The sequence below is a fragment of the Ovis aries genome, chromosome 7 (genome assembly GCF_016772045.2).
Source record: "Ovis aries strain OAR_USU_Benz2616 breed Rambouillet chromosome 7, ARS-UI_Ramb_v3.0, whole genome shotgun sequence".
Lineage (NCBI taxonomy): Eukaryota > Metazoa > Chordata > Mammalia > Artiodactyla > Bovidae > Ovis > Ovis aries.
Genome location: NC_056060.1, coordinates 62,611,034 through 62,633,954, shown reverse-complemented (window position 1 = coordinate 62,633,954; position 22,921 = coordinate 62,611,034).

Genomic DNA, 22,921 nt, shown 5'->3' with positions numbered 1-22,921 from the left:
ATTATAAGTACCTAACGACTTTAAAGATAGGTGTTTAAAATACTATAATTTGTTCCTCCCTCCCTTTATTTTGAATTTATTGAGGCATTGCAGGTAATCTAGTGCCTAGCTGGCTTCCTCTTGGCCCTTGCAGTTCTCAAACATGCTGAAGGCCTCTTATGCAAGCAACTGGGACTCCCTGCTCCATGGCTTCTTCTGGATGCAGGAACACATCTGTTTGCCCAAAGTGGAGCCGGCAAGAAATGATAGGGTGTCATAACAGCTGAGGATCGGTAGATAAATACATCTATCTTTTTGCTCTGGAAGTAGGACAATTCAGTTATGTTTTTGCTTTGAGGGAACCTACAAGGTGTCATCCTTGGATAATATCCTTCACTTTGGTATAGGTAGAACCTGAGACTTCCTTCTGCTCCATAAATATGACAAGTGTAATGAGCCCATCACTTCTGTGATTATATTGTCAGACACCATCTTGGCAGACTGGAGATTCTCCAGGCTCGATGCGAGAGGGTGTAGGGAGGGCTGCATGGCAAGGAACTGCAGGTCGTTTGTAGGAGTTGAGGGCTTCAGTCCCTAGAGCCACATGGAACTGAATTCTGTCCTCCACTATGTGAGTCTGGAGAGGAGAGTAGGCTCCAGGGAGGAGTGCAGCCTGGCAGACATCTTGTTTGAAGTTTTGTGAAAGCCTGAATGGAAGATCCAGGTAAGGTGTGCCCAAACTTGGGACCCATGGAAATTGTGAGATGATAAATATATGTTGTTTTAAGCTGCTATATTTGTAGGAATCAGTTAAACAGCGATAGAAATTAATGCTCAGTTACTATACAGCCTTCCAAAGGGGCCAAGTGGGATGGAGCCCCAGTTGCTATCAGTGGTCACTCATTCACTATGGTATTCTATGTAGGTTTCCATCTATTTTCTTTCCTGCTTTCCTATTCTAGGAAAGGTGCTTGGAATCACCTTCTAAGCAAAGTACTTGCACTCAAATCCTGCTTTTTTCCTCCCAGGATCTATTTCTGGGAGAACGAAACCTAAAATGTCAGCATTTTGCCTCTTTAATGTTGCTTTGTGAAGATATAATTCACATGTCATGCAATTTACCAATGTAAAGTGTACAACTCAATTAAAAAAATAATATACATGCAACTATCACTACCATCAGTTTTGGAACATTTTTATCATCCTAAAAATAAAACCTATACGTATAAGCAGTCGCTCCCCCTACTTCCACCCTTCCCTCCTCCCAGCTCAGGGTAAGCCTAATCTAGTTTCTGTCTGTACAGATTTACCTGTTCTGTATATGTCATAGAAATGGAATCATGAAATATGTGATCCTCTGCGAGTGCCATCTTTCACGGAACGTATTTTAAAGGTTGATCAGTATTGCAGAATGTATTAATAATTTATTCCTTTTTCTTGCTTAGAATTACATCATGTGGATATAGTATGTTTTATTTATCTGTTCACCCACTCAGGGACATTTGTGTTGTTTTCACATTTTGCATATTATGAGTCATGCTGCTATGAACATTTATGTACAAGCTTTTGTGTAGACATATCTTTTTATTTCTCTTGGCTGTATATACCTAGGAGTGAAATTGCTGGATCACATGGTAACACTATGCTTAACATTTTAGGGAACTGCTAAAATGTTTTCCAAAGTGATTGCATCATTTTACATTGCTACAAGCAATGTATGAGAGCTATAAATTTTTTCACTTAATTGCCTTTTTTATTACAGCCATCCTAATAGGTATGAAGTGTTTCATTGTGGTTTTCATTTGTATTTTCCTAATGACTAATGTTTATAGTGATGCTTTCTAAGGACCACTTGACTTCACATTCCAGGATATCTGGCTCTAGGTGACTGATCACACCATCATGATTATCTGGGTCAACAAGAACTTTTTTGTACAGTTCTTCTGTGTATTCTTGCCACCTATTCTTAATATCTTCTGTTTCTGTTAGGTGTATACCATTTCTGTCCTTTATCGAGCCCATCTTTGCATGAAATGTTCCCTTGGTATCTCTAATTTTCTTGAAGAGATCTATAGTTTCTTCAAGTCTAATCTAGATTTTCTAGTCTTCAAGAAAAAAAATCTTCACCATCCAGATAATCACGATGGTGTGATCACTCACCTAGAGCCAGACATCCGGAATGTGAAGTCAAGTGGTCCTTAGAAAGCATCACTACGAACAAAGCTAGTGGAGGTGATGGAATTCCAGTTGAGCTATTTCAAATCCTGAAAGATGATGCTGTGAAAGTGCTACACTCAATATGCCAGCAAATTTGGAAAACTCAGCAGTGGCCACAGGACTGGAAGAGGTCAGTTTTCATCCCAATCCCAAAGAAAGGCAATGCCAAAGAAAGCTCAAACTACCGCACAATTGCACTCATCTCACATGCTAGTAAAGTCATGCTCCAAATTCTCCAAGCCAGGCTTCAGCAGTACATGAACCATGAACTTCCTGATGTTCAAGCTGGTTTTAGAAAAGGCAGAGGAACCAGAGATCAAATTGCCAGCATCCACTGGATCATGGAAAAAGCAAGAGAGTTCCAGAAAAACATCTATTTCTGCTTTATTGACTATGCCAAAGTGTTTGACTGTGTGGATCAACAATAAACTGTGGAAAATTTAAGAGATGGGAATACCAGACCACCTGACCTGCCTCTTGAGAAACCTATATGCAGGTCAGGAAGCAGCAGTTAGAACTGGACATGGAACAACAGACTGGTTCCAAATAGGAAAAGGAGTACGTCAAGGCTGTATATTGTCACCCTGCTTATTTAACTTATATGCAGAGTACATCATGAGAAATGCTGGGCTGGAACAAACACAAGCTGGAATCAAGATTGCCAGGAGAAATATCAATCACCTCAGATATGCAGATGACACCACCCTTATGGCAGAAAGTGAAGAGGAACTAGAAAGCCTCTTGATGAAAGTGAATGAGGAGAGTGAAAAAGTTGGCTTAAAGCTCAACATTCAGAAAACGAAGATCATGGCATCTGGTCCCATCACTTCATGGGAAATAGATGGGGAAACAGTGGAAACGGTGTCAGACTTTATTTTGGGGGGCTCCAAAATCACTGCAGACGGTGACTGCAGCCATGAAATTAAAAGACGCTTACTCCTTGAAGGAAAGTTATGACCAACCTAGATAGCATATTCAAAACAGAGATAGTACTTTGCCAACAAAGGTCCGTCTAGTCAAGGCTATGGTTTTTCCAGTGGTCATGTATGGGTGTGAGTTGGACTGTGAAGAAAGCTGAGCGCCGAAGAATTGATGCTTTTGGACTGTGGTGCTGGAGAAGACTCTTGCGAGTCCCTTGGACTGCAAGGAGATCCAACCAGTCCATCCTAAAGGAGATCAGTCCTGGGTATTCATTGGAAGGACTGATGCTGAGGCTGAAACTCCAGTGCTTTGGGCACCTCATGTGAAGAGTTGACTCATTGGAAAAGACTCTGATGCTGGGAGGGATTGGGAGCAGGAGGAGAAGGGGATGACAGAGGATGAGATGGCTGGATGGCATCACCGACTCGATGGACATGAGTTTGAGTGAACTCTGAGAGTTGGTGATGGACAGGGAGGCCTGGCGTGCTATGATTCATGGGTCATAAAGAGCTGGACATGACTGAGTGATTGAAATGAATGACTAATGATGTAAAAAGGATTTCATATGTTACTGACCCGTTGTATATATACTTCAGAGAAATGTTATTCACATCCCTTGTGCACTTTAAAGTTGAAGTATTGGTCGTTTTATTGTTGACTTACAAGTCATCTTTATATATGCTGCATGCAAGACTTATCAGTTTGTTGTTGTTTAGTCGCTAAGTCATGTCCGACTCTTTGTAACCCCATGGATTGTAGCAAGCCTGATTTCCCTGTCTTTCACCATCTCTCAGTGTTTGCTTAAACTAATGTCCACTGAGTTGGTGATACCATCCAATCATCTCAGCCCCTGTTTTATCAGATAATTTTGCAAATACTTCCATTCTATGAGTTATTTTTTGACTTCCTTTAACAAAATTATTTTTATTGAAATATAATTGCTTGTATATTTTTGATTAGTTGTTTGTCAGTTGCTTCATTTGCTGCTATTTTCTCCCATTCAGAAGGCTGTCTTTTCACCTTGCTTATATTTTCCTTTGTTGTGCAGAAGCTTTTAATTTTATATACAAGCAACTTATGCAGCTCAGTTCCAGAAAAATAAATGACCCAATCAAAAAATGGGCCAAAGGACTAAATAGACATTTCTCCAAAGAAGACATACGGATGGCTAACAAACACATGAAAAGATGCTCAACATCACTCATTATTAGAGAAATGCAAATCAAAACCACAATGAGGTACCACTTCACACCAGTCAGAATGGCTGCGATCCAAAAATCTGCAAGCAATAAATGCTGGAGAGGGTGTGGAGAAAAGGGAACCCTCCTACACTGTTGGTGGGAATGCAAACTAGTACAGCCACTATGGAGAACAGTGTGGAGATTCCTTAAAAAATTGCAAATAGAACTACCTTATGACCCAGCAATCCCACTGCTGGGCATACACCGAGGAAACCAGAATGGAAAGAGACACATGTACCCCAATGTTCATCACAGCACTGTTTATAATAGCCAGGACATGGAAACAACCTAGATGTCCATCAGCAGATGAATGGATAAGAAAGCGGTGGTACATATACACAATGGAGTATTACTCAGCCGTTAAAAAGAATTCATTTGAATCAGTTCTGATGAGATGGATGAAACTGGAACCGATTATACAGAGTGAAGTAAGCCAGAAAGAAAAACACCAATACAGTATACTAACACATATATATGGAATTTAGAAAGATGGCAATGACGACCCTGTATGCAAGACAGGAAAAAAGACACAGCTGTGTATAACGGACTTTTGGACTCAGAGGGAGAGGGAGAGGGTGGGATGATTTGGGAGAATGGCATTCTAACATGTATACTATCATGTAAGAATTGAATCGCCAGTCTATGTCTGACGCAGGATACAGGATGCTTGGGGCTGGTGCATGGGGATGACCCAGAGAGATGTTATGGGGAGGGAAGTGGGAGGGGGGTTCATGTTTGGGAATGCATGTAAGAATTAAAGATTTTAAAATTAAAAAAATAAAAAAATAAAAAAAAAGAAATATAATTGACACATGATGTTATATAAGTTTAAAGTGTACAAAATGTTGATTTTGTATATTTTTATATTGTAGTATCATTACCACCGTGGCTCTAGCTAACACGTCTAAAATGTCACTTTTTTTTTTTTTTTTTTTTTGAGCTGTGCTTCACTGCTTTGGATCTTAATTCCCCAACCAGGGATTGAACGGAGGCCATGGCAGTGGAAATGCTGTTTTTTTAACCACTGGACTGCTAGAGAATTCCAAACTTTAAAGTTTATAATATAATTTTGTTGTCTATAATGACTAGGCTGTTCCTTAGATCTCTAAGACTTGTTTATATACTGGTTGCAAGTTTGTACCCTTAAACAACATTTCCCCAACTCCCCCACCCCTTATCCTTGGTAACCATCATTAACCCCATGCTTTTACAAGTTTTTTTTTTAATTCCACATTTGTGATATTGCAGGCTATTAGTCTTTGACTTATCTCAGTTTGCATAATGCCCTCAAGATCCATCCATGTTGTTACAAATGTTAGAATATCTTTTTTCTCAATGCTGAATAATATTCCGTTGTATATGCTCAGCTGGTAAAGAATCCACCTGCAATGTAGGAGACCCCAGTTTGATCCCTGGGTTGGGAAGTTCCCCTGGAGAAAGGGTAGGCTACCCACTCCAGTCTTCTTGGGCTTCCCTGGTGACTTAGTTGGTAAAGAATCTGTCTGCAATGCAAGAGAATTGGGTTCGATCCCTGGGTTGGGAAGATCTGCTGGAGGAGGGCATGGCAACCCAGTCCAGTATTCTTGCCTGGAGAATTCCCATGGATAGAGGAGCCTGGCGGGCTATAGTCCATGGGGTTGTAGAGAGTCAGACACAACTGAACAACTAACACAACATATATATATGTGTGTGTGCGTGCGTGCATGTGTGTGTGTGTGTGTGTATACACACACAACATATTGTTAATAATTCTACAAATATAGGGTGTGTTTATTTATATCTTCAATATTGTGTTTTCATTTTCTTTGGGTATATACATAGAAGTAGAATTTCTGGATCATATAGTATTTTTATTTTTAATTTTTGAGGGAAACTTCATGCTGTTTTCCATAGTGGCTGAACAGATTAGCATTCCTACCAGGTGTACCTTTTCTCTAAATTCTTACCAACACTGTTATCTCTTGTCTTCTTAATGAAAGCCATTCTAACAGATATGAGCTAATACATCATTATAGTTTTGATTTGCATTTCCCAGATGATTGTTTACACTGAACATCTTTTTATGTGTTTGTTGACCATCTGTATGTCTTAGTTGCTCTATGCATTTTAAAAATTGAATTTTTTTTGTTGTTATTGACTTGTGCGAGTTATTTACATATTTTGGGCATTAACCCTCTGAGAATATGTTTTGAAAAATATTTCTCCCATTCCACAGGTTGCCTCTTCATTTTTATGTTGCTGTGTAGAAGCTTTTTAGTTTTATATAGTTTTGCTGCTGCTAATTCGCATCAGTCGTGTCTGACTCTGTGCAACCCCATAGATGGCAGCCCACTGGGCTCCCCCGTCCCTAGGATTCTCCAGGCAAGAACACTGGAGTGGGTTGCCATTGCCTTCTCTGTTATATAGTTCTACTTGCTGATATTGCTGTTTATACTTTTGGTGTCATACCTGAAAATTCATTGCCAAAACTGATTTAAGGAAAATTTCCCCTATGTTTTCTTCTAGGAGTTTTGATCCACTTTGAGTTAATTTTGTGAGTGGTGCTTAATAGTGGTCCAATTTATTCTTCATGTGGTTATTGAGTTTCTATTAGAGTCTATTCCTTCCTAGTTGAGTGCTCTTGGCTCCCTTGTCAAATAATTGTTGACCGTAAACCCAGATGTTTATTACTGGACTCACTGTTCTCCTCCATTTGTCTATGTGTCTATTTTTGTGCCAGTATCATACTGTTTTAATTACTATAACTTTGTAATACAGTTAGATTTCAGGAATATGATGCCTTTAGTTCTGTTTTCTTATTGCTTTAGATATTCAAAGTATTTGGTAGTGCAATGAAAATTTTTAGGATTGTATTTTCTATTTTTATTGGGAGAAAAGCTGTTGGAATTTTGATAGAGATTGCATTGAAGCAGTAGATGATTTTGAGTAGGATGGACATTTTCATAATATTCTTCTGTTCCGTGAACACAGAGTACCCTTCCATTTGTCTGTGCTTTCTTCAATCTCTTTCATCAAAGTCTTGTAGTTTTCATTGCACTGATCTTTCACTTTCTTGGTTAAATTTATTCCTAATTGTTTTGTTTTTAATGTTATTGTGAATGGGACACTTTACTTCTTTTTCAGATGTTTTGTTCTTGGTCTATAGAAATGTGATTGATATCTGTATGTTGACAGTATATTCTGCAACTTTACTGAACTGTTCCAACAGTTTTTAGGGCTTTCTATATGTAAGTTCATATCATCTATAATTAATGGCAGTTTTATTTCTTCCTTTCTGATTTTGATTCCTTTTCTTTTTCTTACCTAATTGTTCCAGCTAGAACTTCCAGTATAGTATTGAACAAGAGTGGTGTGAATGGTCATCAGTGTCTCATTCCTGATATAAGAGGAAAAACTTTTAACTTTTCACTGTCAGCTATAATGTTAGCTGTGGGTTTGGCATATATGGCCCTTTATGTTGCAGTATGCTTCTGCTATAACCAGTTTGTGAAGGTTTTTATCATGGAAAAAAATGTTGCATTTGTCAGATGTTTTCTATGCATGTGTTGATGATTACATTAGTTTTATATTTTACTCTGTTAATATGATGTATCATACTTATTGACTCACATGTGCTCAACCATTCCTGCATCTCAGGTAAATCTCACTTGGCCTTGATGTTTAATCCTTTAAATGTGCTTGTGAATTCTGTTTGCTAATATTTTGTTGAGAATTTTTGCATTTTTATTCATCACAATTATTGACCTATGGTTTTCTTTTCTGTAGTGTCCTGGTCTGACTTTTGGTATCAGGGTAATACTGGCCTTGTAAAATGACTTTAGAAGTGTTTCCTTTTCAATTTGGGGGGAAGTATTTGACATGAAATGGTGTTAATTCTTCTTTAAATGTTTGGTAGAATTCACCAGTGAAGCCATCTGGTCCTGGGGTTTTCTGTGCTAAAGGTTTTTTTAAATTACTAATCCAATCTCCTTACTCATTAGTGGTCTGTTCAGACTTTATTTGTTTCTTAAGTAAGTCTTGGTAGGTTATATGTTTCTGGAGAATGAGCCTATATCTCATATATTATTCAATTTGTTCACTATAATTGTTCACAGTAGTTTCATAGAATCTTTTGTGTTTCTTTTTTTTTTTCTTTTTTAATTTTTTGTCATTTGTCTTTTTATTTCCTTTTTTTTAAAAAATTTTAAAATCTTTAATTCTTACATGCGTTGCCAAACATGAACCCCCCTCCCACCTCCCTCCCCATAAGATCTCTCTGGGTCATCCCCATGCACCAGCCCCAAGCATGCTATATCCTGCATCAGACATAGACTGGCGATTCAATTCTTACATGATAGTATACATGTTAGAATGCCATTCTCCCTCTCCCTCTGAGTCCAAAAGTCTGTTATACACATCTGTGTCTTTTTTCCTGTCTTGCATACAGGGTCGTCATTGCCATCTTCCTAAATTCCATATGTATGTGTTAGTATACTGTATTGGTGTTTTTCTCTCTGGCTTACTTCACTCTGTATAATCAGCTCCAGTTTCATCCATCTCATCAGAACTGATTCAAATGAATTCTTTTTAACGGTTGAGTAATACTTCATTGTGTATATGTACCACCGCTTTCTTATCCATTCATCTGCTGATGGACATCTAGGTTGTTTCCATGTCCTGGCTATTATAAACAGTGCTGCGATGAACATTGGGGTACATGTGTCTCTTTCCATTCTGGTTTCCTCGGTGTATGCCCAGCAGTGGGATTGCTGGGTCATAAGGTAGTTCTATTTGTAATTTTTTAAGGAATCTCCACACTGTTCTCCATAGTGGCTGTACTAGTTTGCATTCCCACCAACAGTGTAGGAGTGTGCCCTTTTCTCCACACCCTCTCCAGCATTTATTGCTTGCAGATTTTTGGATCACAGACATTCTGACTGGTGTGAAGTGGTACCTCATTGTGGTTTTGATTTGCATTTCTCTAATAATGAGTGATGTTGAGCATCTTTTCATGTGTTTGTTAGCTATCTGTATGTCTTCTTTGGAGAAATGTCTATTTAGTTCTTTGGCCCATTTTTTGATTGGGTCTTTTATTTTTCTGGAATTGAGCTACATAAGTTGCTTGTATATTTTTGAGATTAGTTGTTTGTCAGTTGCTTCATTTGCTATTATTTTCTCCCATTCAGAAGGCTGTCTTTTCACCTTGCTTATATTTTCCTTTGTTGTGCAGAAGCTTTTAATTTTAATTAGATCCCATTTGTTTATTTTTGCTTTTATTTCCAGAATTCTGGGAGGTGGATCATAGAGGATCCTGCTGTGATTTATGTCTGAGAGTGTTTTGCCTATGTTCTCCTCTAGGAGTTTTATAGTTTCTGGTCTTACATTTAGATCTTTAATCCATTTTGAGTTTATTTTTGTGTGCGGTGTTAGAAAGTGATCTAGTTTCATTCTTTTACAAGTGGTTGACCAGTTTTCCCAGCACCACTTGTTAAAGAGATTGTCTTTACTCCATTGTATATTCTTGCCTCCTTTGTCAAAGATAAGGTGTCCATATGTGTGTGGATTTATCTCTGGGCTTTCTATTTTGTTCTATTGATCTATATGTCTGTCTTTGTGCCAGTACCATACTGTCTTGATGACTGTGGCTTTGTAGTAGAGCCTGAAGTCAGGCAAGTTGATTCCTCCAGTTCCATTCTTCTTTCTCAAGATTGCTTTGGCTATTCGAGGTTTTTTGTATTTCCATACAAATCTTGAAATTATTTGTTCTAGTTCTGTGAAAAATGCGGCTGGTAGCTTGATAGGGATTGCATTGAATTTGTAAATTGCTTTGGGTAGTATACTCATTTTCACTATATTGATTCTTCCGATCCATGACCACGGTATATTTCTCCATCTATTAGTGTCCTCTTTGATTTCTTTCATCAGTGTTTTATAGTTTTCTATATATAGGTCTTTAGTTTCTTTAGGTAGATATATTCCTAAGTATTTTATTCTTTTCGTTGCAATGGTGAATGGAATTGTTTCCTTAATTTCTTTTTCTACTTTCTCATTATTCATGTATAGGAATGCAAGGGATTTCTGTGTGTTGATTTTATATCCTGCAACTTTACTATATTCATTGATGAGCTCTAGTAATTTTCTGGTGGAGTCTTTAGGGTTTTCCATGTAGAGGGTCATGTCATCTGCAAACAGTGAGAGTTTTACTTCTTCTTTTCCAATTTGGATTCCTTTTATTTCTTTTTCTGCTCTGATTGCTGTGGCCAAAACTCCCAGAACTATGGTGAATAGTAGCTGTGAAAGTGGACACCCTTGTCTTGTTCCTGACTTTAGGGGAAATGCTTTCAATTTTTCACCATTGAGGATAATGTTTGCTGTGGGTTTGTCATAGATAGCTTTTATTATGTTGAGGTATGTTCCTTCTATTCCTGCTTTCTGGAGAGTTTTTAATCATAAATGGATGTTGAATTTTGTCAAAGGCCTTCTCTGCATCTATTGAGATAATCATATGGTTTTTATTTTTCAATTTGTTAATGTGGTGAATTACGTTGATTGATTTGCGGATATTGAAGAATCCTTGCGTCCCTGGGATAAAGCCCACTTGGTCATGGTGTATGATCTTTTTAATGTGTTGTTGGATTCTGATTGCTAGAATTTTGTTGAGGATTTTTGCATCTATGTTCATCAGTGATATTGGCCTGTAGTTTTCTTTTTTTGTGACATCTTTGTCAGGTTTTGGTATTAGGGTGATGGTGGCCTCATAGAATGAGTTTGGAAGTTTACCTTCCTCTGCAATTTTCTGGAAGAGTTTGAGTAGGATAGGTATTAGCTCTTCTCGAAATTTTTGGTAGAATTCAGCTGTGAAGCCGTCTGGACCTGGGCTTTTGTTTGCTGGAAGATTTCTGATCACAGTTTCAATTTCCGTGCTTGTGATGGGTCTGTTAAGGTTTTCTATTTCTTCCTGGTTCAGTTTTGGAAAATTGTACTTTTCTAAGAATTTGTCCATTTCTTCCACGTTGTCCATTTTATTGGCATACAACTGCTGATAGTAGTCTCTTATGATCCTTTGTATTTCTGTGTTGTCTGTTGTGATCTCTCCATTTTCATTTCTAATTTTATTGATTTGATTTTTCTCTCTTTGCTTCTTGATGAGTCTGGCTAATGGTTTGTCAATTTTATTTATCCTTTCAAAGAACCAGCTTTTGGCTTTGTTGATTTTTGCTATGGTCTCTTTTGTTTCTTTTGCATTTATTTCTGCCCTAATTTTTAAGATTTCTTTCCTTCTACTCACTCTGGGGTTCTCCAATTCTTCCTTTTCTAGTTGCTTTAGATGTAGAGTTAGGTTATTTATTTGACTTTTTTCTTGTTTCTTGAGGAATGCCTGTATTGCTATGAACTTTCCTCTTACCACTGCTTTTATAGTGTCCCACAGGTTTTGGGTTGTTGTGTTTTCATTTTCATTCGTTTCTATGCATATTTTGATTTCTTTTTTGATTTCTTCTGTGATTTGTTGGTTATTCAAAAGTGTGTTGTTCAACCTCCATATGTTGGAATTTTTAATAGTTTTTCTCCTGTAATTGAGATCTAATCTTAATGCATTATGGTCAGAAAAGATGCTTGGAATGATTTCGATTTTTTGGAATTTATCAAGTTTAGATTTATGGCCCAGGATGTGATCTATCCTGGAGAAGGTTCCATGAGCACTTGCAAAAAAGGTGAAATTCATTGTTTTGGGGTGAAACGTCCTATAGATATCAATTAGGTCTAACTGATCTAATGTATCATTTAAAGTTTGCGTTTCTTTGTTAATTTTCTGTTTAGTTGATCTGTCCATAGGTGTGAGTGGGGTATTAAAGTCTCCCACTATTATTGTGTTATTGTTGATTTCCCCTTTCATACTTGTTAGTATTTGTCTTACATATTGCGGTGCTCCTATATTGGGTGCATATATATTTATAATTGTTATATCTTCTTCTTGGATTGATCCTTTGATCATTATGTAGTGGCCTTCTTTGTCTCTTTTCACAGCCTTTGTTTTAAAGTCTATTTTATCGGATATGAGTATTGCCACTCCTGCTTTTTTTTGGTCTCTATTTGCGTGGTATATCTTTTCCAGCCCTTCACTTTCAGTCTGTATGTGTCCCTTGTTTTGATGTGGGTCTCTTGTAAGCAGCGTATATAGGGGTCTTGTTTTTGTATCCATTCGGCCAGTCTTTGCCTTTTGGTTGGGGCATTCAACCCATTTATGTTTAAGGTAATTATTGATAAGTATGATCCCGTTACCATTTACTTTATTGTTTGGGGTTCAGGTTTATACACCCTTTTCGTGTTTCCTGTCTAGAGAAGATCCTTTAGAATTTGTTGGAGAGCTGGTTTGGTGGTGCTGAATTCTCTCAGCTTTTGCTTGTCTGTAAAGCTTTTGATTTCTCCTTCGTATTTGAATGAGATCCTTGCTGGGTACAGTAATCTGGGCTGTAGGTTATTTTCTTTCATCACTTTAAGTATGTTTTACCATTCCCTCCTGGCCTAAAGAGTTTCTATTGAAAGATCAGCTGTTATCCTTATGGGAATCCCCTTGTGTGTTATTTGTTGTTTTTCCCTTGCTGCTTTTAATATTTGTTCTTTGTGTTTGATCTTTGTTAATTTGATTAATATGTGTCTTGGGGTGTTTCGCCTTGGGTTTATCCTATTTGGAACTCTCTGTGTTTCTTGGACTTGGGTGATTATTTCCTTCCCCATTTTAGGGAAGTTTTCAACTATTATCTCCTCAAGGATTTTCTCATGATCTTTCTTTCTGTCTTCTTCTTCTGGGACTCCTATAATTCGAATGTTGGAGCGTTTCATATTGTCCTGGGGGTCTCTGAGATTGTCCTCGTTTCTTTTAATTTGTTTTTCTTGTTTCCTCTCTGATTCATTTATTTCTACCATTCTATCTTCTATTTCACTAATCCTGTCTTCTGCCTCCGTTATTCTACTATTTGTTGCCTCCAGAGTGTTTCTGATCTCATTTATTGCATTATTCATTATATTTTGACTCTTTTTTATTTCTTCTAGGTCCTTGTTAAACCTTTCTTGCATCTTCTCAATCCTTGTCTCTAGGCTATTTTGTGATTCCATTTGATTTCAAGATTTTGGATCATTTTCACTACCAATATTTGGAATTCTTTCTCAGGTAGATGCCCTACTTCTTCCTCTTTTGTTTGGTTTGGTGGGCAACTCTCCTGTTCCTTTACCTGCTGAGTATTCCTCTGTCTCTTCATCTTGGTTATATTGCTGCGTTTGGGGTGGCCTTTTTATATTCTGGTAATTTGTGGAGTTCTCTTTATTATGGAGCTTCCTCACTGTGGGTGGGGTTCTATCTGTGCTTGTCAAGGTTTCCTGGTTAGGGAGGCTTGTGTTGGAGTTCTGGTGGGTGGAGCTGGGTTTCTTCTCTCTGGAATGCAGTGGAGTAACCAGTAATGGGTTATGAGACATCAAAGGTTTTGGAATAATTTTGAGCTGCCTGTATATTGAAGCTCAGGGGAGTGTTCCTGTGTTGCTGGAGAATTTGCGTGGTATGTCTTGTTTTGGAACTTGTTGGCCCTTGGGTGGAGCTTGGTTTTGGTGTAGGTATGAAGGCATTTGATGAGCTCCTATTGCTTAATGTTCCCTGAATTCAAGAGTTCTCTAATGTTTTCAGGCTTTGGATTTAAGCCTGCTGCTTCTGGTTTTCAGTTTTATTTTTACAGTAGCCTCTAGACTTCTCCATCTATACAGCACCGATGATAAAACATCTAGGTTAAAGATGAAAAGTTTCTCCACATTGAGGGACACTCAGAGAGGTTCACTGAGTTACAAGGAGAAGAGAAGATGGAGGGGGTAGTTAGAGTTAGCTGGAATGAGATGCGGTGAGATCAAGAGAGGAGAGAGCAAGCTAGCCAGTATTCACTTCCTTATGTGCGCTCTATAGTCTGGACCGCTCAGAGATATTTACGGAGTTATACGGGGAAGAGGAGAGGGAGGAAGTAGACAGAGGTGGCCAGGAGGATAAGAGAGAGGAATGAGAAGGAGAGGACAAATCCTGCCAGTAACCAGTTCCTTAGGTGTTCTCCACCGTCTGGAACACACAGAGATTCACAGAGTTGGATAGAGAAGAGATGGGGGAGAAAAGAGACAGAGGCCACCTGGTGGAGAAAAAGGAGAGTCCAAAGGAGGAGAGAGTGGTCAAGCCAGTAATCTTGCGCTCAGGTAAACTTGGGTAGTGAAGTTTGGGTTTTTAAATGTACAAAATTGACAACAAAAACCTAAGAGCAAAGATTAAAAATCTAGAGTAGAGGTTGGATTTTCAAAAATACAGTATTAAAGAAAAGAAGCAGAAGGAAAAAGGAAGAAAGAAAAAAAAACCCCAAAAGACAAGAATTATTAAAAACAAACAAACAACAACAACAACAACAAAACAAACAAAAAACCACCAACAACCATCCAAAGACTATATATGGTGTTTGCCTTAAAAAAAAAAAAAGTCTTTTTTTAAAAAAATAGTAATAGTAGGTTATAGAAATAAAAATTAGAGGAGAAATAGAAGACTTAATAATTTTTCAAAAGTTAGAAAAAAAAGAAAGAAAAAAAAACAAAAAACAAACAAAAAAAAGAATGATTTTAAAAATAGTAAAAATATCTAGCCCTTCTCTGATGTTGTGGGCCGTGTGTGATCACTTCCAAGGTGGCTCCCTCTGTTTAACTTCTTCTGTTTGGTGGTTTTTTAGGCTCACTAGTTCAGTCGCGCTGTGGGGAGGGGGGATGCTGCGAACAAATAGCACTGTCGTGTGCACACAGTATCTCAGCCCCGCTGGACCTGTCCCTTCTCATGGAGCACAAACCGCTCCTGCTCTATGATGCTCAGCCGGGAACCGTCTGGGGCCGGCCCTAGGCTGCGTGCACTTCCCCGGTCCAAGCCGCTTAGGTTCGGTGCTCAGGCAGCCCTCAGAGGCACAGATTCGGCTGGGACTGCGCTTTGTGCCCTTCCCAGGTCCGAGTAGCTCAGGAGTTTGGCGAGCGCGATCGCCGCGGCTTGTCACCTTTTCTGCCGCTGCTGCTCAGCTTTCTGGGTGGACCGCTGGCGCCCCCTGTGAAGCAGATGATGACTGTCCAGCACCCCCCAGAAGTCTTAGCAAAGGAGCCTGCTTGCAGTTAGGTAAGTAAAGTCTCTCCGGGTCTGCAATTGCCCCTTTCCAGTCCTTACGGCTCTGGCTGCCTGTCCCCAGCGGGGGATGGTCTGCAGCCGGCTTTTTCCGTTCCGTCCTTTGTTCTGTGCTTGGTCCTGGCGGTGTCTTATGTTCGAGCTTTTCGTGTGGTAGCTATCCCACAGTCTGGTTTGCTAGCCCAAGTTAGATCGTTCTGGTTGTGCATGGGGTGTTCCTGCCCGATTCTTACAAAGCTCTGCAGCCCGCGCCTCCCGCGCGTCCCTGCCCTGCCCCCACTTCCCAATGGCGGATGCAGGCTTCTGTGCTGCTTTTCCGCTGGGGGAGTTACTGTTGGGCTTGTAATCTCTTGGTTTTAATTATTTATTTATTTTTCCCTTCCTGTTACGTTGCCCTCTGTGTTTCCAAGGCTCACCACAGACTCGGCTGGGAGAGTGTTTCCTGGTGTTTGGAAACCTCTCTTCTTAAAATTCCCTTCCCAGGACAGGCTTCCCTTCCCAGGACGGAGCTCCCTCCCCACCTCCTTTGTCTCCTTTTTCGTCTTTTATATTTTTTCCTACCTGTTTTTGAAGACAATGGTCTGCTTTTCTGGTTGCCTGATGTCCTCTGCCAGCCTACAGAAGTTGTTTTGTGGATTTTGCTCAGCGTTGAAATGTTCTTTCGAGGAATTTGTGAGGGAGAAAGTGGTCTTCCCGTCCTATTCCTCCGCCACCTTTACAGTTCCCCCTTGTGTTTCTATAGTATCAGTTGCAATGCCTTCTCTTTCATTTTGATATATTTGAATCTTTTATTTTTCTTGGTTTGCCTAGCTAAAGGTTTGGTTACTTTTTTTTTTAAACAGCTCTTAGTTTGATATTTTTTTCTCCATTTTTTTTTTTTTCTGGTCTCTTTATTTCTGCTCTGATCTTTGTTATTTCCTTCTGCTAACTTTGGACTTAGTTTCTTTTTCCAGTTCACTGAGGAGTAAAGTTTCATTGTTGTTGAGATCTAGTTTCTTAATATATGTACTTATTATTCTGTTTCCTCTCAGAAACATTTTGCAGCATCCCATAGCTTTTGCTACTGTTTTTCCATTTTCATTTTATTTCAAGATATTTTTGATTTTCCTTTTGATTTCTTGTTTGAGTCATTGATTTTCAGGGTATGTTTTTTAGTTTTCACATATGTCTAGATTTTCCTGCTTTTTTTGTTATTGATTTCTAGTTTCATACCAGTGTGGTTGGAAAAAATAGCAAGATTTCAACCTTAAACTTGCTAAGTATGTTTTGTGTCCTATCATATGGGTTGTCCTAGTGAATGCTCTGTGTTCTTTTGAGAAGAATATGTATTTTCCTGTTGGATGGAATGCTTTATAAATGTCTGTTAGGTCCATTTGGTTAATGTACAATTCAAAACCAGTGTTTCCTCATTGATTTTTTTTTTTCTGTCTTGTTGAACTATCCATTGATAACTAAGGGGGTATTGAAGTCTCATACTGTTTGTGTTGTCTACGTTCCCTTCAGATCTGTTAGTGTTTGCCTAGTACCCTCAAGTGCTCCAGTGCTGGGTATGTGCGTGTTTATAATTGTTATGTCTTTGAGTTGACCACTTAATCATATATTGACATATTTATGTATTGTTTCCATTTTTTAACTAAGGTCTATTTAATCTGATGATAGAAGGCATGTGAGTATAGCTACTGCCTCCATTTTTTGGTTTCCTCTTGCAGGGAATATCTTTTTTCATCCCTTCACTTTGTGCATATCCTTAAATCTAAAGTAAGTCCTTATAGGCAATATACAGTTGGTTCTTATTTTTTAATACAGTTAATCTGTGCCTTTTAATTAGTGAAATTTAATTCATTTGCATCTAGATTTATTATTGATATGTATGGATTTGCTAATGTCACATTTTAATTTGACTTCTATTGTGTTGTAATATCATTTTTTCCCCTTGTTTCTGCCTCCTTTTGAAAATTTGATTTTTGTTTCCCCATGGTGGTATATTCTTTCTTACTTTTTATCTTTGGTGCATTTATTCTGTTTTTGCTATGTGGTTACCATGAGGCTTACATAAGACATGTCTTACATAAAATGGTCCATTTTAAGCTGATAGCAACCTGACTTCTGTTGCCTATAAAAGCTTCACTCTTCTTCTCTCCCCTTTTATATGTTTGATGTCATTATTTACCTCTTTTTGTGTTGTATATATTCATTAAGAAATTGTAGTAGTGGAAATTATTTTTAATGCTCTTTTTCTTTGACCTTTATACTATAGTTAGTGGTGAATACATCATTTCATTACAGAATTAAAGTTTTCTAATCTGTGTACTTACCTTCACTAGTGTGTTGTGTATTTTTATGTTTTCATATTGCTGATTAGTGTCTTTTCATTTCAGCTTGAAGAACTCCCTTTAGCATTTCTTGTAAAGGCTTATCTAATGGTGATGAACTTCCTTAGTGCTTTTTTTTTCCTCCTAGGAAAGTATTTATTCCTTCATATTTGAATGCTAAGTTTTCTGTGATAGGTTATTCTTGGTTGGCAATTTTTCTTTCAATACTTTGACTTTGTCATTTCATTTTGTCCTGGCCTTTAGAGTTTCTGCTGAGAAATTCACTGATAGCCTAATTAGGGTTCCTATATCGCTATGTTCAATCTTATGCCAGTACCACACTGTTTTGATGACTATAGCTTTGTACTAAGCTTTTAAAATTGGGAGATATGAGTTCTCCCACTTTGACCTTTTTTGTGATTGTCTTAGATATTCTATGTCCCTTATATTTCCATATAAATTTCGGATGAGCTTGTCAATTTGCATTTTTTAAAAGGCAGCTGTAATTTTGATAATGTGTTCAATCTGATAATTGACTTAGGGAATTTTGCCAATGGCATTATTTTCAGCAATATGGATGGACCTAGAGATTGTCATACTGAGTGAAATAAGTCAGAGAAAGACAAATAGCATACGATATCACTTATATATGGATTCTAAAATAAAAAAAAATATGGTACAAATGAACTTATTTACAAAACTGAAATAGAATTACACATGTAGAAAGCAAACTTATGGTTACCAGGGGTAAGGTTTGGGGAAGGGTAAATTGAAAGATTGGAACTGACATACTATATATAAAATAAAAAGCCGATAAGGACCTACAGTATAGCACAGGGAAATCTACTCAATACTCTGTAATGGCCTAGATGGGAGAAGAACCTAAAAGGTGTGGACATATCTCTATATATGACATATTCACTTTGCTGTACACCTGAAACTAACACAAAATTATAGATCAACTATATTCCAATAAACATTAAAAAATTAAGATGATATAAATCTGGGAAAACCCCCCAAAACAAATTTAAAAAAACCCCAACAATGAAAATACAAAAACTGCCAACCCATGGTCACCTAGATTTTCCGTTCTTTTATCTTCTAGAAGTTTTAAAGCTTTATTTTACATTTAAACCTACCATCCATATTGAGTTAATATTTGTTAAATATATAAGGTCAGTGTCTAGGTAATTTTTTTTTTTTTTTGCAGATGTAAGTCTAGTTGTTTCAGTGCTCCTTTCTCCTTCAGATTGCCTTTGCTTCTTTGTCAGAGATTAGTTTATTATTAGTAGTATAGATCCATCTCTAGGATCTCTTATTTTTCATCGATCTGTTTGTCTATTCTCCCATTAATACCACAGTCTTTATAGTAAGTCTTGAATCTGGGTAATATTAGTCCTCTGACTTTTTTTATTTTTTATTATCACATTAGCTATATTTAAGTTGATTTTCCGTGCAAACTTTAGAGTTGATTTGTTCATATCCACAAAATAGCTTGGTGGGATATTGACTGAGTTTGCACTGAAACTGTAGATCAAGTTGGGGAGAACTAATATCTTAGGGATATTGACTCTTACTATCTATGAGCAATAGAATGTTTTCCAATTTATTTTAGATATTTGATTTCTATCAGAGCTTTATAGTTTTCCCTATAAAGATTTTGTATATATTTTGTTAGATTTATTTAAAAATATGTTCCATTTTCTGGGGCTGTCATCTGCATATCTGTGGTTATTGATATTTCTCCTAGCAGTCTTAATTTCAGCTTGTGCTTCATCCATTCCAGGATTTTGCATGATGTACTCTGCATATAAGTTAAAAAATCAAGGTGACAATATACAGCCTTGACATACACCTTTCCCAGTTTGGAACTAGTCTGTTGTTCCATGTCTGGTTCTAGCTGTTGCTTCTTGACCTGCATGCAGATTTCTGTGAATGGTAATGTTCTTTTAATTTCAAATTTCACTAATTCATTGCTGGTATATAGGAAAGCAATTGAACTTTTTTTACATCAACTTTATATCCTTCTAGCTTTTTATATTCACTTTTTAGTTCTAGAAGGGTTTTGTTGTTTGTTTTTTTGTAATTTCTTCAGGACTTCCCACATAGACATTCATGCATCTGCAAACAAAGATGTTTTATTTCTTTCTTCAGTCTGTAAACATTTTATTTCATTCTTATTGCATTAGCTGGGACTTCCAGTAAAATACTAAACAAGAGTGTTGAGAAGGGCACTTGCATTTCTGAAGTATGGTTTTCCTAAGTATAGAAGTCTTGGTGACATTTTTCTTTCAGTACTTTGACTATATCATCCCACTGTCTCTGGTCTCCATTTTTTCTAAGTCATCCCTTAACACATTATTGATCAGAGAGTAATAAGTTTTTTGTTACCTGAATGCTATCAACTGGAAATGTTTCAGTATTCGCTTACATACAAATCACTGGCCACAGGCATTAATTCCTGCAAAACCCCCTGGTTAATAATGTGTTAATATTATTGTGGTTTTCTTGTATGTGGCCAGTCCTTTTTCTCTTGATCCTCTTAAAATATTCCCTTTGCCTTTCAACATTTTTATTCTGGTGTGTCTGTCTATGGATCTCTTTGCATTTCTCTTACTTGGATTTCATTGAACTTTGGGGATGTGTAATGTCTTAAATCAAGTTTGGAAAATTTATGGCTATTATTTGTTAGGTTTTTTTTTTTTTTTCTATTCATTTTTCTCTTCCCCCTCTGACATTCACATTGCTTGTATGTTAAGTTTAATTCATCATTACAGTTAATGATGTCCTACATTTCTCTGGGGGCTCTGTTAATTTCACTTTTTCTTTTTGTTCTTCACATTACATAATCTTAATTGGTATATCTTAAAATTCAGTGATTATTCTGCCAGCTCAAATCTACAGATGATCCTGGTAGCAAAATTTTAATTCCAGTGTTTGTATGTTTCAAGAGAACTTCCATTTGATTCTTTTAAATATAAGACCTCTTAATTGATATTACCTATGATGAAATATTATCATGTTTCCATCTTTAGACATTACTTCCTTTAGTTTTTCAAGCTTATTTATTTACTCTCAATGTTATGCAGCTTGTGGGATCTTAGTTCCCTGACCAGGGACTAAAGTCAGATCCACAGCAGTGAAAATGCCAAGTCCTAACCACTGGACTGCCAGATAACTCCCTTTTGAGTATATTTATAGTACCTGCTTTCAAATTTTTGTCTGCTAATTTTGAGATCTGGGGCCTTCAAAGGCTTTTTCTGTTGCTCCATTTTTCTTTATGTGTGTCTTATTAGTTGTTACTTTGTATGTCTCATAATTTCTAGGTGAAAGGTAGACACTTTAGATAATATAGCGAATCTGGATATTTATTTTCCCACTACCACACTTATGGGGCTTATTGTTGTTTGCTTTTTCACTTGTTTAATTTGTTTAATGACTTGGCTGAACAAGTTCATTGACGTTTATTTTCCCCTCAGTATGCAATCCCCAGGGTTGCTTCTTAGAAGGTACAAGCCTGGGCATGTGCACAGTCACTGTGATCCCCTCACCTCCCATTCCAGAGATGACAGTGGTTTTACTAGTCTCTTTAAATGTCTCTTTCTTTGATCTCCTTTCTATCTGGTTTTACTTTGTTTATTTGTTGATATCATACCTGGATGCCAGCCTTCCAGTAATAGCTAGTTTCTTTATTGTTCTCCATCCTGGAGCATAAATTGTTCCACAATCTGATCCGATTAAGTTCATTCCATTGACGGGGACAATCTTTGAGATTTAGGCCAACCCCAAGAGGGCTTGTCTTAGCTGTGGCTTTCCCTGATTTTCTCCATTAAGAGTAGTTGGTCTGCCATTTTTCTTGTTGCTCTCATGGAGGTACCAACAGTTGGTGAATTGCTCACTACCAAATTCTTCCTTGCTTCTTCATCATTCTTGGCTTAAACTTCTCTTGAGATTTGTTCCAAATAAGTTCAGTTTTCTTAGGAAAAGCTTTTGATTTCTTTGTTTTATTGCCTGCATCTTCCCATGGCAGAAATTCTGTGCCTCAGCTCCTGGGGCAGGGGATACATACTACTGCTCTCAAAGTTAACTCTCCTCTGTGAGGACAAGTTCAAGCCAAGAATGGGTGGTCTTCTTGATTTGCTTCCTCCTGCATGGAAAGTCTGTGCTATGAGTGATCTGGTATAAACCTGAATCAAAGCTCAGCATTCTCTTCATTCCATACCTTGAGTAGATCTACCCTATGAGGGCTGGGTAGAAGAAAAAGTTGCAGCCCTCTTATCTGTATTTTTCTGGGAAAGAACTTCTGTAGCTCAGGCTTATGTGAATTGAGAAATGCTGGCAGTCTGCCTTTCTCAGACAGAAAACATAGCCCTGTACTGGGAGCTGAGAGAGAGGGATCCACTTTATCCAGGCTGCATATATTCACAGTAGAGCTTCCATAACACATAACTGGGGCATAGGGTCCCGGGGTCCAGCCCCGGTGGATCCAGGGAATTCAAAGCAGGGACGGCGTTGGCGAGGAGAACTTATTTATTTATTAATATAGAAATGTAAGATTAGATTAGGAAGAAATAGTGTAGTAGGAAAATTAAGCGGAGAAAGAAGGCTGAATAACTTGGTTTACATGGGAAGCCAATAAAGTTTCAGACAAGGAGCTTGCACCATCTACGTTAGGCCACCGGCGTCCTCTTGAATATCGGGGGTGCCCCGCCTTGGGCTCCCCCTAGCGTGGATCTTAAAAACTGGGACAAGTAAATATACATGGTGAGCCTCCACGCCCCAGATGGGAATTCAGCCAGAAATTAGAGAGGAGACATGGGGGAAACCAGTCCAGCGACTGGCCCTGGCCTCTATTGTCTAGAAAGGCCTTTTATACCTTTTTGATTGTACATAGAGATCAATGGGTAATACAAAAATATGCAGTGTTAGCAGCCCAGACTCTTATCAAAACCAGGCTTTTCTCTCTGCATACCTAGTTGTATACATAAGTCTTAGGTAATTTACATCGTCTTCCAGCCAAAAGGGCCAATTAACATTTTACAGCCTTTTTTCTTTTTTGCTTTTTGTTTAAAAAAAAATTTTTTTTTAATTTTTAT